Source organism: Heterodontus francisci, chromosome 17, assembly GCF_036365525.1.
Source record: "Heterodontus francisci isolate sHetFra1 chromosome 17, sHetFra1.hap1, whole genome shotgun sequence".
NCBI lineage: Eukaryota > Metazoa > Chordata > Chondrichthyes > Heterodontiformes > Heterodontidae > Heterodontus > Heterodontus francisci.
In genome coordinates this window covers 42,714,822-42,733,512 of record NC_090387.1, presented here as the reverse complement: position 1 = coordinate 42,733,512, position 18,691 = coordinate 42,714,822, and the positions used below count along the sequence as shown (strand labels likewise).

Here is an 18,691-nt window from a genome sequence, read left to right as displayed (position 1 = left end):
TTGCTGTTCTACATTGCTTGGATGTATTAAGACTCCTAGGTCTCTTTCAACTTTACCCTTAGCTACTTCAATACGGTTCATGGAGAAGCTGACTTGTCCATTCTGATGTACTGTACTTGAGAACCATCCATATTATATTTCATCTGGTATTATCCCATCAACTCATTGTCCAACTCATATTATATTCTTGAGCTATTTCCTCAGAATAGACTGATCCTTCTAATTTGGTATTTTCAATAAATGTAAGTAATTTGTTTTCAGTTTTTGATCCCAGTCATTGAGATAAATAGTCCTAATACCAATCCCTGGGGTATCCCACTCAGCAGTTCCTCCTACCACGATATGACTTCCCCATGTAATACCCAGCATTTTGCCTGGAGTGATACATATCTGCCATTAGCCCAGAATAAATTCTGAAAAATAGTTGAGCACCTTTCTAATTAGATTCTACCAAATTCATGCTAAGAAGACCACTGGGGAAATTTTAGCTCCCAAAAATGGGTGGGTTTGGTTTGGGTGGGAGATTAACAAGCTAAAAACTTGAAAGAGGAACCCAACAGCCTTGATCATGCTCAGTTCCAGTTTTAACTGAAGAGGACGAGGGGTGGGTGACCATTCTGCTCGCAGGAGGCAGGTTAGTCATTTAAATATTTTAATGAGGGTTCATTTTAGCAGTGATTCTATTTTTAACCCCACTCAGCTAGGTTTCCATGTACCTGAGAAAACTGACAGGTGAAAGGAGGTGAGAAGAGCTGAATCTATAAGGTAAATGCTTTTACAGCACTGCTTTTGGGCCAGGAGGAGCAGGAGCCCATTAAATGCCCCCCGATATGTGCCTGCCCCCCTCACGATCAGATTGTCATGACTACCATCTGCTCCCCCAATCACCAACTGTCCCTCACCCCCAGAACACCATCTGCCACCAGGTCCACCCCCCCACAATCTCTTCCAGCCCCAACTAAACCTACCTGCTCTCAGCCCAGCTTGGCTGCAGCCTTGTGTTGCAGGCTTTCACCCCCGACAAGCAGCCAGCCTGTCAGTCTGTGTTTCCTGACCTCAAAAACAGGCTCCCCTTCCCTTCCCTTCCCACCAACACCACCACCCCCCACCATTCCTTCCCGCCTCCAAGCTAATATCCATCCCACGAGGGCTACACTTCACCACTTTGCCACTATTCTAGCATTAATTTTCTGACATTTCTCTTTTTTGCTGCTGGATCACTGTACTGTATGAATTCCTCAACCCTACATGTGGCATTGTTTGAAAGGCTCCATTACTGCAATTGGTTGACTCTATAGGCAATGACTAGCATATGGGCAAAGTGCTGATTGCAGATGCGTCCTTGAACTGGTCCAGCATATTTGACAACCAAAACAACAATAACTTGAATTTATAAAGCGCCTTAAATGTTGAAAAATGTCCCAAGATGATTCCCAGAGATGTAATCAGAAATAAATGGATGCCGAGCCAAAGAAGGAGATATTAGGAGGAGTTAGCAAAAGCTTCATCAAAGAGATGGATTTTAAGCAGAGTTTTAAAAGCGGAGAGGGAAATGGAGTCAAAGAGGCTTAGGGAGGGAATTCTCATTGCCAATGTTGACTAATTGGAAGGAGTTTCACACAAAGGTGTAATTGGCAAAACAGAGGAGTATTCGGGAAGGGTTGTAGGGCTGGGTGCAGGTAGAGTCATAGGCAGGTCGAAACCATGAAAGAATGTAAAGATGATATCTTAAATTGGAGGGATTAGGGGCCAGGGAGCCAATGCAAGTCAGCAAGGACAATAGGCGAGCTGGACTTTGTATGGGATAGGGTACGAGCAGCAGAGGGTTGAATGAACTGAAGTTTATGGAAGATAGATGCTATACTCCAGAAAACCAGTTGGTTAAGTATAGTACTAGAGACATTTTTTACTCAACCTGACATTTATTTACAGAGCGAAACATTACAAGCTCAACCACACCACAGTTTCAGTAAGTGTCTTTTTATATGTGTTCAAGTGAAACTCCAATTAATGCCCTTCACCTGTATATAATTAAACACAATTGATATACAATTAACAATGGAGGCCATCTAGAAGAGTATTGGAATAATCCATTGAATATCTAACCTGAAGATTGCCTTCCACACCCCAATTTACCTGAACTTGCTGGGCTTCATGGTAGAGATGCTGGTTTTATCAGCCCTCCCTGATTGCCGAGCTACTCCAAATGCATCGTTCACCAAAAGTCTGGTAATAGAGTCATAGAGTTATACAGCACAGAAACAGGCCCTTCAGCCCATCGTGCCTGTGCCGGCCATCAAGCACCTAACTATTCTAATCCCATTTTCCAGCACTTGGCCCGTAGCCTTGTATGCTAAAACGTTTTAAGTGCTCATCTAAATACTTCTTAAATGTTGTGAGGGTTCCTGCCTCTACCATCTCTTCAGGCAGTGTGTTCCAAATTCCAACCACCCTCTGGGTGAAAAAATGTTTCCTCAAATCCACTCTAAACCTCCTTCCCTTTACCTTAAAACTATGCCCCCTGGTTATTGACCCCTCTGCTAAGGGAAAAAGTTTATTCCTATCTAACCTATCAATGCCCCTCATAATTTTGTATACCTCAATAAGGTCCCCCCTCAGCCATCTCTGCTCGAAGGAAAACAACCCAAGCCTATCCAGTCTCTCTTCATAGCTGAAATGCTCCAGCCCAGGCAACATCCTGGTGAATCTCCTCTGCACCCTCTCCAGTGCAATCACATCCTTCCTATAGTGTGGCGACCAGAACTGTACACAGTACTCCAGCTGTGGCCTAACTAGCGTTTTATACAGCTCCATCATAACCTCCTTTTTTTTGTTTGGGCCTTGGACCACTTCCATCCTGCCCGGTAGAAGCAGTCATATGAAAATCCATCTCAATGAATTATTTCCCTAAGACACCTGTTCCAAAGTTTCCTTTATCTTTACAGAGTTCCAAGCTCTGGAATACCCTCCCTACACCTCTCCACCTCATTTTCCTTCTTTAAGGCACTCCTTGAAATGTATCTCTTTGACCAAGCTTATGGTCGTCTGACCTAATATCTCCTTTTGTGGCTCGGGGTCATACTTTGTTTTATAAGGTTCCTGTGAAGTTCCTTAGAACATTTAATTGCATTAAAGGTTCTGTATACATATAAGCTGTTGTTGCGGTTGAGTTGGAAGAACTGAAACAGATGACACCAATTTTTTAAAACATGCATCTTAGGACCTTGTCTAAAACAGGACCATGTTTATATCAAAAAATCATTACCTTTCACAGTTGTTTCTCCTGATTCCACTATTTTCACCACTTTTCACAAAGGAAATTATGTGGCCAAAAAAAAGTGCATGATTTACAGCCAATTAGTATGTATGGATCTATAATTTACATGAAGACACTAATTGGACAGCACAACCTAACTGTGAAGCAATTTGTATCGTTTGAGAGCTGGAAACTGGTTTTGCGCTGCATTTGCGTCCTTTTAGGAGCAAATTCAACAATTAATTACTTAACTGTTAGATTCATCTGTACAATACTTCTACATATAAAGTCTAATTATTGTGCATAGAATACCATTGTTTCTCTAGTGGTTTTTATGTAATGGATTCTTGCATTATAGTATAATTTCAAGTTATGAAAGATATAGATGATACAGCAATCCCACACCTTTTCAAACTTGAATTTTAATCAAGGTCATAAATAGGTGGCCAGTGTTTCTTTTTAAATCGAAGGAATGAGTTAAAAGACAAAAGGAGGATCGTGGTACAAAGTTATTCAGTGCAGCAACCACAAATCTAATGAGAAATTCAAGGTGAATGTGTGTTTAAAGGAAATGTAACTCGATGCAGCTCTGGATGCTTTATCTAAGATCGAAGTTATGGTTACAATGTTAGTGCAATGCCAAAATGACTGGTGACCTATCCAGTGCCCCTTACTGATTTTAATGTTGTCATCAAAAAGCAAGTCTAAAGAAAAGTGCCCCATTTCTATGGATATCAGCCCTATACATACTAGAAATGCAAAATGTATAGCCTTGTAGCCTGTCGACACCAGAAACTTTCAGTGCAAAATACTGCATTAGCAGTTCTTAAAAAATATACAGTAGAACAATAGATATTGTTATTTGAAAAAGGATTAAATTTTTTCTCTTTGTTTCATACTCACCTGTGGGTCCGTGCCTCTAAAATCACATTCATTGTTCTGCTTGTCTTCTCATTAAGATGGTAAAAGCACTGCTGACACCTTCACCCATCTGATTTTGACAGAAATGTAGGAATATAACAAAGCTCATTTGTGCTAAAAAAAAAAATCATAATATTTAGCAGTACTATGGTGGTTTATAAGGCTGATTATCAGCAATAATTTTCTTAAGCTCCTCACTGCTATCGCTAACTTATCTGACTTATTGCCATGTATCACGGCTGATAAGTCCTTGGATGGATGGGCTGATACTTTTGTCAGAACTGCCTTAATAACCCCTTCATACATTGTTACCTTTCCACTCATGGTTTTCTCTGTAGAGTAGCATTAATGTTTAGTGCAACTGAAACATTTTTGCACGTTACGCCCTATAACTTGCTTAACTACACTGAGTCTGCGATCTTCTGAATGTATTAACCACCTGAAGTTCTGTGTCCCAGACGCCAACTTGCTTTGTTGAATGATCATTTTCTTTAATCCGCTGACTGGAGATCTGAATTTGTATTTTTTTTAATTTAAAAAGATAGATAAAAAAGATGATTTTGCCAACAGCTTAGGATGGCCACCTAATTTGCAACCCTGTATCCTACCTTGCAAGACTTGTGAGGTGGAGATGAAATGGTTGCACATGCCCCAGCAAGAACCAAGACCCAAGACCCAGGAAGTTTAAGGGAACTACCTGTTCTTTTTAGCAAGAAAGAAATATTGCTAACTGTTTGAATGTTCGAATCACTGAGTGACTGTCATGTGACAAGCCCCTCCCCATCTGAGGGTTAAGCTATATATATTATACGTGGTTTTAAGCTGGTGTTTTCTCTGCAGCAGAGGACAAACTTCTGGACTCTGACATGTGCGGACCTAAGTTGGGGGGGGGTCCCCCTCTCTCTCTCTCTCTCCCCCCATTTCAGCTTACAAGCTTTGAATTCTGCCCGTTTACTGACCATCTTTGCATACTCTGGCTACAATCAGAATCCCAGTTGGAGGAACCCATTGACATACTGTACTTGGATTTCCAGAAGACATTTGCCAAGGTGCCAAATAAAAGGTTATTGTGCAAAGTAGGAGCTCATAGTGTAGTGGGTAACATATTAGCATGGATAGAAGATTGGCTATCTGGGAGAAAACAGAGAGTCTGCATAAATGGGTCCTTTTCTTATTGGCAGGATATGACGAGTGGAGTCCTGAAAGGGGTCTGTGCTGGGGCCTCAACTTTTTACAATTTATATCAATCACTTAGATGACGGGAACAATGGCATGGTAGCTAAATTTGCAGATGACACAAAGATAGGTAGGAAAGTATGTTGTGAAGAGGACATAAGGAGCTTGCAGACCAATATAAATGAGTTGAGTGAGTGGGCAAAAATCTGGCAGATGGAGTATAATATGGGAAAATGTGAAGTTGTTCACTTCAGCATGAAGAATAAAAAACAGGATATTACTTAAATGGAGAATGACTGCAAAATTCTAAAGTGCAGAGGGATCTGGGTGTTCTAGTGCAAGAGTCACAAAAAGTTAGTATGCAGGTACAGCAGGTAATAAAGAAGGCTAATGGAATGCTATCCTTTATTATGAGAGGAATTGAAAATAAAAGTGAGGATGTTATGCTTCAGTTATACAGGGCATTGGTGAGATCACATCTCGAATACAGTGTGCAGTTTTGGTCTCTTTATTTAGGAAAGGATGTAAATGCATTGGAGGCGGTTCAGAGGTTTACTAGATTGATACCTGGAATGAACGGGTTGTCATATGACGAAAGGTTGGACAGACTGGGCTTGTTTTCACTGGAGTTTAGAAGAGTGAGGAAAGACTTAATTGAAGTTTATAAGATCCTGAACAGTCTAGACAAGGTGGAAGTGGAGAGGATGTTTCCTCTTGTGAGTAAGTCCAGAACTAGGGGGCACTGTTTTAAAATTAGGGGTCGCCCTTTTAGAACAGAGATGAGGAGCATTTTTTTCTCTCCGAGGGTTGTGCGACTTTGGAATTCTGCCTCAGAAGGTGGTGGAGGCGGGGTCAGTGAATATTTTTAAAGCGGAGATCGACAGATTCTTGTTAGGTAAGGGAATCAAGGGTTATCGAGGTAGATGGGAGTGTGAAAATCGAAACACAAACAGATCAGCCATGATCTTATTGAATGGCGGAGCAGGATCAAGGAGCCGAATGGCCTACTTCTGTTCCTAATTTGTATGTTCGTATGTTCGCTGTCTCCAAGAGACCTACCAAACCAGTCACCTACCTCTTCAAACTAAGAGCCTCAGGACCACTGAATTCAGCTAGAAGCCAGCCGAATCACCAAACTCCACAGACTGCATGCCCCTTTTTTCTATGGACTCTAACTCAATCAATCTACCTTTCCCCACTCTGTAATCTATTTGTGTTTGTGTAAACCTCGAGAGTGTGTGTGTGAGTGAAAGTTGGCACATAGTTTATTATTTTTATTAGTTGGTTTAGGTACAATAAAGTTAACCTCTTGATTTGTTAAACTCAAGAAAACTGTCCAGTTGGTTCTTGTTATGATCATAGCAAGTAAGGAATCAAACACTCACTGAATTGGCCAGTACATCCACTTTAAGAAAGAATTAAACCGGTTGTGGTCAAACAAGGAGAGGGAAAAGAGGGAAGCCCTTTGACCCTTCCTCACTTGACTGACTTGATTGTAACAGAGTACACCTTCACACAGCTAAATGTAGACCAGGTGAGCAACAAAATCAGATTGATGAGTGCAATTATTTCTGTAGTTTGTTAAAAGTAGTTTATTATGTTTTAAGATATATTTCATATGTTGTTTTACTTATATGATATTATAGAGTCATAGAGTTATACAGCACAGAAACAGGCCCTTCGGCCCATCGAGTCTGTGCTGGCCATCAAGCACCTATCTATTCTAATCCCATTTTTCAGCACCTGGTCCGTAGCCTTGTATGCTGTGGCGTTTCAAGTGCTCATCTAAATACTTCTTAAATGTTGTGAGGGTTTCTGCCTCTACCACCTCTTCAGGCAGTGTGTTCCAGATTCCAAACACCCTCTGAGTGAAAAAATGTTTCCTCAAATCCACTCTAAACCTCCTGCACCTTACCTTAAATCTATGTCCCCTGTTTATTGACCCCTCCGCTAAGGGAAAAAGTTTCTTCCTATCTAACCTATCAATACCCCTCATAATTTTGTATACCTCAATAAGGTCCCCCCTCAGCCTTCTCTGATCTAAGGAAAACAACCGTCGCCTTTTCAGTCTCTCTTCATAGCTGAAATGCGCCAGCCCAGGCAGCATCCTGGAGAATCTCCTCTGCACCCTCTCCAGTGCAATCACATCCTTCCTATAGTGTGGTGACCAGAACTGTACACAGTACTCCAGTTGTGGCCTAACTACCATGTTATACAGCTCCATCATAATCCCTGCTCTTATATTCTATGCCTTGGCTAATAAAGGCAAATATCCCATATGCTTTCTTAACCACCTTATCTACCTGTGCTGCTGCCTTCAGTGATCTATGGACAAGTACACCAAGGTCCGTCTGACCCTCTGTACTTCCTAGGGTCCCACCATCCATTGTATATTCCTTTGCCTTGTTGGTCCTCCCAAAATGCATCACCTCACACTTCCAGGATTAAAATTCCATTTGCCACTGCTCCGTCCATCTTATCAGGCCATCTACATCGTCCTGTAATCTAAGGCTTTCCTCCTCACTATTTATGACACCACCAATTTTCGTCTCAACTGCGAACTTACTGATCATACCTCCTATATTCACATCTAAATCATTAGTGTGCACTACGAACAGCAAGGGTCCCATCACCGATCCCTGTGGTACACCATTGGTCACAGGCTTCCACTCGCAAAAACAACCCTCGACCATCACCCTCTGCCTCCTGTCACTAAGCCAATTTTGGATCCAATTTGCCAAATTGCCTTGGATCCCATGGGTTCTTACCTTCTTAACTAATCTCCCATGCAGGACCTTATCAAAAGCCTTACTGAAGTCCATATAGACTACATCAAATGCTTTACCCTCATCTACACATTTCATCACCGCCTCAAAAAATTCAATCAAGTTAGTCATACACGATCTCCCCTTGACAAAGCCATGCTGACTATCCCTGATTAATCCTTGCCTCTCCAAGTGGAGATTAATCCTGTCCCTCAGAATTGTTTCCAATAGTTTCCCAACCACTGATGTTAGACTCACCAGCCTGTAATTACCTGGTTTATCCCTGCTACCCTTCTTAAATAATGGTACCAAATTCGCTGTCCTCCAATCCTCTGGTACCTCTCCTGTGGCCAGAGAGGATTTGAAAATTTGTATCAGAGCCCCTGCAATCTCCTCCCTTACCTCACATAACAGCCTGGGATACATCTCATCTGGGCCTGGGGAATTATCCACTTTTAAGCCTGCTAAAACAGCTAATACTACCTCCCTTTCAATGCTAATATGTTCAAGTATATCACAAACCCCCTCCCTGATCTCTACACCTACATTGTCCTTCCCCATAGTGAACACAGATGAAAAGTAATCATTTAAAACCTCATCTATGTCCTCCGACTCCACACACAGATTGCCACTTTGGTCCCTACTGGGCCCTACTCTTTCCCTGGTTATCCTCTCACCCTTAATATACTTATAAAATGCCTGGGGATTTTCCTTTATCTTGCCCACCAGTGTTTTTTCATGTCCCCTCTTCGCTCTCCTAATTACTTTTTGAAGTACCTCCCTACACTTTCTATACTCCTCTAGGGCCTCCACTGTTTTCAGCACTCTGAATCTGCCATAAGCCTCCTTTTTTTTACTGATCCAATCCTCTATATCCCTTGAAATCCATGGTTCCCTGGACCTGTTAGTCCGACCCTTCACCTTAATGGGTACATGTTGGCTGGAATTTTACGCCGCCCCAGCGTGTTGAATGGTGGCGTGGGGGCGGCGTAAAATTGAGCAGCAGGCTTCGGGAGGCCTCACCGCCCCTATTCCGCCTCCGACCAAGTTTACGGAGGTCTGGCGGGGTGGCGGGGGGTGAGAAGCGGCCCACCCGAGGCTAATCAAGACCCTTATGTGGCCACTTAAGGGCCCTCACCCGCCTCCATGGGTATTTTCCCCATGGCAAGCGGGTGTACCGGGGACGTGAAAGGCCGCCCAGCTATAGCTACAGGCCTTTCCGTACCCCGGGGGGGGGGGGGGAGCTGGCAATCGGCCACAGGGTGCCCGATTGAGGGCTGCCACTGCATCCCAACCCAACCCCGGGATCCAAGATGCCCTCCCCTCCCCAAATGACCACCCTAGCCTCACCAGGGCACGACGGATTCCCCGTGAGGCAACCCAAACTTACCTTCAGTCCCAGCTCCTTGGTCTCCTCCTCGGTCAGCTGGGCTGCAGTCCCAGCAGTGGCCACCGCTCCCGGTGGCACTGCTGAGACTAAGCGCTGCCCACTGAGGCGGGACCTCCTCCCTCAAGTGGCTGGAAGTCCCGCCTCAGACCAATTAAAGCCTGGGGATCCGTAAAATATGGAACGGATCCCCAGGCTGGGCGGGAGTGGGATCGGCACCAACATTTACATCGGAGTCTGGCTCCCGTCCGCCCAGCGTAAAATACCGTTGGCTCTGAACTCTCACTATTTCCTCTTTGAATGACTCCCACTGATCTGATGTCGGCTTTCCTACAAGTAGCTGCTCCCAGTCCACTTTGGCTAGATCCTGTTTTATCATCTTAAAATCGGCCTTCTCCCAATTCAGTACCTTTATTTTCAGTCCATCTTAGCATAAAGATTGACAGAAAATTACAATACTAGCCCAGTTGAGACAGTTTTTGGATAGTTGTTGAGTTGTTGGAACTCTGAAGCTGAATTCTTTGAGGAACATCAGCTGATGATAACTGGCCTAATGCTGGTTCGAACCAGGCTAATACCATTTGTGAATTGCATATTGTCACAAGGATCTATTTTCCAAAATATTCCATGGCAGAATTACAGAAAGCAACATAAAAACACACAACTTTAAGTCAGATGAGAATTAAGAATTCAGCTTCAGCTGCCCACAAACAAATTAGCTGATTTCACCAAATCACTTAAAGAAACCTAGACTTAACCCACAATTTAAATCAGGATAAAGCAATTAAGTAATTAAGCTAGAGGATTCTGGGTTGTTATGCACACATGTAAGAATGAGTAAAAATACTAATATCTTGGATCTTTAACAGTAAACCATCAGAAGACTCCAGAGGTAATATATGTAGCAGCCTGGCTGAGGCCTAGTGATGGGCGCCATTAGGGACTTCAAATATACAGTTGCCAAGTTACAGAAATTAATTTGAGTGAGCGCCAATAGGTTTTAAAATGTTAAGTGCTAAGATCACCGTTTCCATGATTTGGAACTGATTTTGGCAATGAAATGGCTGAATTTCATTTTTTTATATTTTAAACTTTAGTATCACACTTTTCACGAAACCATTTGAATATTTAGATGAAATAACAACAGGAAGTTTCCAGTTCCAAAGGAAAGGAGTGGCAGCCTACTGCATTGCTAATCTATGGGCCCAACCTCATTATATCACTCTGAAATAATGAATGGTTTAATGGAAAAATTGTGTGGGCTGCTTCAAGGACTCGTGCTCCTTTTTAGGCAGAGGTTACCGTCTTTTTCTTTGTGGGGGATTCATCGCTTTATTAGCACAGTCACCGACAGTTACGAAAGCTAAATGTGCATAAAATACCTCTACTTGTGCTGATTATGGTGAACTGCCCAGAATTTATTGGTATGCCACCCCTTTAAGTTGTCTAAGCATATTTTTTTTCTAGAACTGGTACAAGAAATATTTACAATACTGCAAAAATAGTTGCTCTGCTGTAAAATGCACCACTATATGTCTGAGAATGTAGTTTAGTCCCAGTGCGAATGATATAAAATCAGGCCCTGTATTATTTTGTATACACACTTTGTACAGCTGACACCAGAAAGTGTGACCTTTTCCCCATTGTAATGCATTTTAAAGCATCAAGATAGCAGCCAACATCTGGTAGCCACAAAGCAATATATTGGTTGATATTTATCATGTTGTGACCGAAGATCACAGTAGGCGCCCTTCACAAAGTGAATACCAATAACATTGTGTGTTCCTTACACAAAGCCAGCACATTTTAGCTATTGTTCATAATATGTAAGACATTGAAAGGCAACATATCACACAATCTTTAGCAGTTTAATATGTCTGGTATAGAGTCAATGTTAGGCACAAAAGACATACTCTTTTCCCCATACTTTAGATGAAAACTGATCTTTTTGCCAAAATATATATTTTTAATATTTTCCTGAGAATTCCCAAAATGACTTACAATATGTTCATTCTACAATGCTATTTTTCAAATTGCTATGTGTTTTTAATAGTCCCATCCTCACAATTAAACTCAGAACAGGGAAGTTTTGTCTACAATAGGAGAGCAAGCTGACTAGAGGAGCTAATGGTTCAATCAACATCACATCACTAAGGATCAATACAGCATTGACGTTTGAGTGGTAACATCCAAATATTACTGGTTAGGTAACATGATAAAGGTGCTAGGGATTAAAGCAGATTTGAAGATCTCAGCTGTACCAGTGATGGACTGCACTTCTAATTGACATTTTCATTAGTGTTAAATTTATGTTCCATTTTCTCTCTTTGAATCTGGCAATTCATTTGGAAAGTCAAGAAAATCGAGATCTCCTTCCTAATGAGGCTGGTAAATAGACGAGAACTATAAATGCATTTTTTTAAATGAAGGTGAAGCTTATACGTTCAGAAATATGTCTAAAGAAAATAAATCTGTGCAAATTTGCTATGATACATGTGGCTGCAAAAATATTGACCACTGACTGCTATCTAAATACATAGTATTTTACACTTAATTAATCTTGGATTCCAATGCTAGCAGTTCGTAAGGATTGTAAGAATTATTGCTTAAAGTGACCTGAAATGCAGCTGAAACTATTGGGTGAATTCTCCCGGGTCCTGGACCTTGTATACAGTCAGCTCCTGGGCCGCAAAACCACAATTTCTCATGCGTGTTGGCTGAATGCAAAGTTCTGGCAATCGCGTTGGGTCTTGCAGCATTTACCTTTTATAGTCTGGAAGTTACTGTTCATGTTATCGTGTGACTGTTCATCGTCAACTACCCTGACATACAGTTAGTGTATCGGCCGCATGAACAATACACATTAGCCAACAAATTCACCCTGAGGTTTTCTGGACTTTTGTAAATAGAATTATCTTCACAACCATTTGGCAATAAATTGGACATTTCCAAATAATAACATTTCATTATCAATAACTGCGTTCAGACATAAAACTATTTGTCTCTACATGTAATTCGTTACACTGCTTAAACCAGGTGCACTATTTTTGGGTGTGGAGAACATTGTGCGATGTCATTATAAACATATAAAACATAATGTCCTTTTGGACATTTCACAGACAGACAGCAGATTGCAACGTTTGTTCATGCATACGAGCTCTCATTGGTGACTTCCACTTCCATTGATTGCATTAGGAAATCGGAAGCTCGTTCCATTACACGTGCAATCAAAGCCCACTAAGGGGTAGTCACAAGGCACTGAGACATTCAAGAGGTTGTGATGGTATTAGCATTATCTGTACAAATATCTGCACTGCAAGTTTTGCTAATAGCTCGATCTCCCACCTACCTATTAATTTCAATAACACTACAAATTTTATTGTGAAAGAAAAAAAATCAGGCATCGTGCACTCAGCAATGCCCGATATTCTTGTATTGCAAAAGATTAGCCACGATCAATGACACGAACATGTTACGATAACGAGAACAGCTGGTATTAGGATGGTATTTGAGGTTCTTTTATGAAAAGCAATGTAAATGCTTTGTACATTTTGCAATTTATGCTATTACAATTGGATTTTGATGCTTCGTCAATGAAAAAGAATGTCAAGAAAAATAATGTATTTCGCATCTGGTTTAAAGAGTTAATCAAAATAGTTTGTTAGTATATAAAAATGAAAGAGCAGTGCAACAATTAGATTTATGAAATAATTGAACATGATCAATATTTAGTTATTGGGAAATTAATTGATCAGAGATCACCTCTTATTCTTACATAATATTTCCTTAACCATAATGCACAGCATGTAGTGTTGCTGAAATCAAGAACAGCATCTGATATAACCTTATTGATCACTTCTTGTAAATTATTTTGCTATTTTGTTCAGAATGACAGTTAAACAATTATTTAAATGAAGCACTGTTGATAATTTACTGGACACTTGACTGTTAATGTACTATAATTCTTTACAGGTCCTTCACTCTTTACATTCCATCCCTTTAGGGAAAAATTCGGAGACCCATTTCTCATGATCAATTATTTTATTTTAGTCATTTACAACTGAAGTGAGAATCTGCTGATTAGGAACGCTGAATCATTTTTACATGTGCTGTATTTCTCTGCACAGCGTAATCTTTTATGCTGAAAAATCAGGGCATTTACTAATTTAAATAAAAAGCATGGTTGAAGGAAGGATGAAACAAAAAGATTTTTAGGAATACTTTATAGATTGCAGTCCACTTGTAATGAGCCGCAAATACTCAAAAAGAATGACGCTGTTTTTATTTCAACAGGATTCTAAACACATCTGACAAAGCTGTTACTCCATTAATAAACCAGTTACATAAGTATCAGTGGGTGCCCTGAATGCTTTGCTTGTAAAACAAGAGATCACCTTGGGCAGCTGCCCTGTCTCTGCCGTTGTACATGCACTCAGAGCTGATCAGCAGCCATTGTGACAACTTCATTCATCTGCCACCTGCTAGCTGTCAATCAGAGCACAATCCTGAGGTCACTGACAAGGCTTCAGGACGGCTTGAAATGCACTTGTCAAGAAGCCTTCATGGGTGGAAGTTCTTGAATTTTGTTTTCCTTTGAAACTGGAACATATCTCTTCTGTCTGACCTTGTCCTGAAAGAGCTGTGTATTTTTGAATGCAATGATTTATGGGATTTCTGTCTGAAAGAATCACTCGGGAGCACCATGACACAAAACCAGTCAGAAACAGTTGAAAATCCACTGAGTATTTTGTGAGGGCAGGTGTGAAGGAGTTGCTCCTTATATTTAACTATCTTTATTAATAGACATGACATTGTGAAATAAAGCATTCATTATGGCATTGTTTCACTTCTTAAATAATGCAAAACTCTAAAATAGAACACCTGTTGCCAAGATGCGCTGATAAGAACACCGAGGGAATTAATTAACAGTCAATTAGAGACTTTTTTATTTTCTCTGCTGAAACTACTGCAAACAAAGGTGAAGTTCTATGGATGCTGTATGGTCTTCTCTGACAGCTCCTTTTCTGAAGTGCAAAATGTCAAGTATGTGTATAATTGTCTAACCTTATTCCAACAAGGTTTTTCAATAGCTGTATGAGTGTACACTGGCACTGTCCAAGGATAGAGTTTGACTATTTTGAAAACCAACAGGATAATTTGAAAATAAAATCAAAAGGCCTAACTTATTTATGTATAAGCTGATCCCTTTTAAAGCCTGGCTTGGGTATAAAATTAAAATCTGACCCAGGCCCGACCCGAGCCTGAGTCCTTTAATTATTTTCGTGCCCGACCTGACCCGAATCTCCTTATCCGTTCCGGCAGCAGGCTATTCTGCAGCTGGAGTTGTGGGGAATCATGGGTTAGCCTGATCCTGTGACTTCCGGAAGCAGCACCGTGCGGTCCAACCCGAACTGAGCCCGAATGCTGGACGAAATTACAAATTTTGATCTGACCCGAACCCGACGCATGGAGTCGGGTCTAGTCGGGTTCGGGTCGGGTAGCCAGACTTTAATCCCTTTGTTATACAGGCTTTGCTCCCTAAAATCATATTGCATGTCTGCTTATCTGTAGTTCTGTAAACAAAAAACAAACTGATATTTTTCCCAAGTGATTTATCAAAGCATGAACCATGATAACAATCTGTCATTATTACATTTCTACAATGATTTAAAGCCAGCTCAGTATAGCCATGAGGAACTGTCACACAATCTATAAAGGCACATTGGACGAACATCTCTAATTTTACATCTGCTCTGATACATTTTGTTGGTCGTGATCTGGAGTCTCAAAGCCAAGTTACATTTTTATGCCACACTTAATCTCAATCCAGAAACTGAACTATTTCTCTTTGGTTACTTGATATTTGCATGATGCTCACTTGAAGGAGGCAAGTCTTCTAACAATTTTGATGGTTCATGCTTCCTTTTTGTTAAGACTTACATATATACATTTGTATCAGTAAGGCCCTGAAATTCATCAGGGCACATTCCCAGCAGTTACGCTGATCACACAGGAGTTTGCAGAGTCAGTGGGAAGCAACCTAATTAACATGGGGCAGCAATTGTAAGTACCACTCGGGACAAATCTCTGGTGCCAGCATGTCCCATGTCGACAAAAACCCCAGCAGCCGTCCACTATTGAGGGTAGGGTGCAGGGAGGAGAATTGCACAGCTTCCAACCACCTCAGTCATGTCCTCATGTGTAAGGTCTCAGCTGATCAGCAAAAAAAATTGTAAGAAATTCATCCCTTTCCTCTAAGCCAGAATAAAGTAATTTTTCAAAGTGCTTCCAGTTGTGGTGCTTAAAACATGGCAACTAAATGTAAAAGACATGCATATAGTGAAGCTCTAGTTTGACAATAATTGTTTCAACATAATATGAAGACTAAAAGTAAAGCAGTTCCTGATGTGGTAAAAACCTTGAATAAGTACATGCTTCAGAGTTCATTCCTGTAATTAGATTTTGTTTAAAAAAAATTCAAACAGAATGAAAGATTCCAATTTGTCATTCTCAATGAATATAGTGGGGTTTTGCAACACTGTTAACCAATCGCAGTTTGATATTGATTGCTTTTGATCAAATGTGAATTTCAGCATTCATTCCAGCATCAGACCATAAACAGTAGCTCAGATCTCATGAACCTACTTGGTTTTAATTTCTGCTGATACTTTTAAATAAAATTGGTCTTTGAATAACTACCACCTAAACAGTTTCAAATATTTTTTGCGGGTTAAGTAAGTTCAGATTAATCTTCGAGTTTTAAAGTGAACTAGATTAACACTTAACCAAGTGTTTATTCTGCTGTTAACTTGAGCAGTCGCCTGATAGATGGAACAGTGGGAAGTCGTGGCTAATATGGGAGAATGCAGCAATTTTTCTGCACAATGTCATCATTATTTTCCAGGCCCTGAAGACGGAGAAAAGCATAAAGGAGGGACAAATGTGGTTGGGGAAGGGTTGGGGAAACATTATTCTGTGGACTAACATCAATTTTATCATCATTTCTCATCAGACTCTCTTGAAAAAGATGCACATGAAGCTTAACCAATCATTCATCTTCAAGCAGTACTTTCCCAAGTGCCACTAAAGCTCCTCCTCACCCTACCTGACAAGCATGTTCATTAAGAGCAGTAAGCGTCCCATATCCAGAGATCAGAAATGGCACAAACATGTTCAGACTGCATTAACCAATCAAACTGAGGTAAGTGTCTGTGCTTTGCGCTGCCAAATCTATTTCCCTGCTGCTTGTCTCTAATCAGGTAGGTAGTGGAGACTGGGCCAGGCTTGTAGTGTCCCAGCCTGTCCTTTGGGAAGATCCTTTATTGTCAGGTCCCTGATGACCCCCCCAGTCCCCATGTTCAGCCCCATCTCCTTTCAATTGTTTCATCAGCCAAAATCCAGTTTCTCACACCCGGTAAGTGACAAGCCTCAGACTCCTGCTGACTGGATAATCAAAGCCTTGTCAGACTTGTCAATATCCTGCAGATAGGATAGGACATGGTGAGGAGAAGTATCTGAAGCAGCCACACTCTTCACAGCTCCCACGGAAAAATACGATGCAAAAAACATGAGTAAACGCAACTGGCTGCACTTAATGTTTGTCATAAGGAGGGATTAATCGATTGTACTCCACTGGGACCCAGAACACACAGGCTTCTCTGCTTAGTTAAGAATCTATCCACTTCTAAATCATGACCCTGCTACAGTTTATAAGCCTTGATTTCCTGAATTATATTTAGCCTTACCTTTAGTAAAAGATGGTCCACTTACAGCCCCATTAAATCACCCTTTAATCTGGTACTTTGGTAAAATTTTAGAAATAAATTTTAGTAGAGAGAAAAACTGGCAAAATCCTTTTGTGTTTACTCCTTAAGGATTGATTAGTTTGTTTTTAATCATTTAAAATGTGAGTAGCCTGGTATATTTCCAGGTCTTTTATCACACCAGCCAAGATTTCCAAGCATCTGATGTGTTAAAGTGTTGTAAACTATATATGTAAATGATCTTTAGTGTATATTCAAAAGGTCATTGCTCATTTTTGGAAGAATCCAAAAATTCATCGATATTGCTGAAAAATTAACAAATGAAATGAAATTTTTTTGGAAAAAATAGACTGTTTGGTATGTGAGGGCAATAGCAATTAATAACAAGAACATAATTACATATTGAATAATCCTGGGTGGTTGTGGGTGTAGCACAGTGCATTTGCAGCCTTTGGCTGGCTTATTTTGATGAAATGTGATGGTTTTACTGATATGCAGTGTATGAATAGTTTGTCATAATAAGCAGAATATACAGGCTGAGCAGACTACACAGGTGAGCAGACAGTGACAGTACTTATAATTAAAAAGATGGATGAATGACATCAGTAGACAAAAATTACAAGTTTATTCTGGTGCACATTCTGACATCAGAACCAGAAAAATACACAGCTATTTTCCTAAAATATACCACAGGTTTAATCCTGCTGCATAAATCTTATAATCCATTAGTGGTAACTGGATCTGAATTATTTGAAAACATCTCATTTTAAACTCTTTTCACTGCAGGGCATAAGATGATGTAGTTGTGACTTGTTTTTATTTAAATAATCTCTTAAGGTCCTTTATTCAAAATGTTTAATGCTGGATTTCTGGCATTTTATTTCACTGTTGCAGATGGTGTGTCAACCAGCAGTTCAAATGAGTTACTCTCAGACCAATGTGTGCTCAATTAATGTTAAAGATAAAGGCTGCACAGATTGCAGTGCAAATGGCAAGAAGGACCTGAGTCTACCTTATTTATGTTATAAAATTGAATCTGGGTTCAATCTGGTGTCATTCTTGCCAAAGTAACATAAAACCGATATTAAAACACACCACAGGATTCATGTCTCCATAACTGGCTTTACACCAGACTGTGGTCAGTATAAGCATTTAAAAGGTATTCTTTTCCTCTGGCGTTACTTAGTGATATGAACAGGAGATGGAAGGTTCGAATGGCTTCATCTCATGTTCCGTCACAGTGTGAATCTCATTCGTGCCCATGTATGCCTTCGTTAGTGGTGCAAGATGTCCTGCACTGGCTGCCCTCTGTACTTTGGTCACAGTACTTCAGAGTTACTTCAGCTGCTCATGTAAAGAAAGTAAAAGTTGGCTTGGAGAAAGTACAACCTGTAAAAGCATTTCTGTACTATATTGCTGCAGA

General features: G+C 40.6%; 1 long non-coding RNA gene across 2 annotated transcripts in view; it reads right to left on the bottom strand.

The window, feature by feature from the left end:
- The window catches only part of LOC137379189 (uncharacterized), a 107,785-nt gene that overhangs the window by 58,449 nt on the left and 30,645 nt on the right, over positions 1 to 18,691 (bottom strand). For both annotated transcript variants that reach the window (XR_010976755.1, XR_010976756.1), the window contains exon 2: positions 4,160 to 4,247. This is a non-coding gene — a long non-coding RNA (uncharacterized lncRNA). The remainder of the gene's footprint in view (positions 1 to 4,159; positions 4,248 to 18,691) is intronic.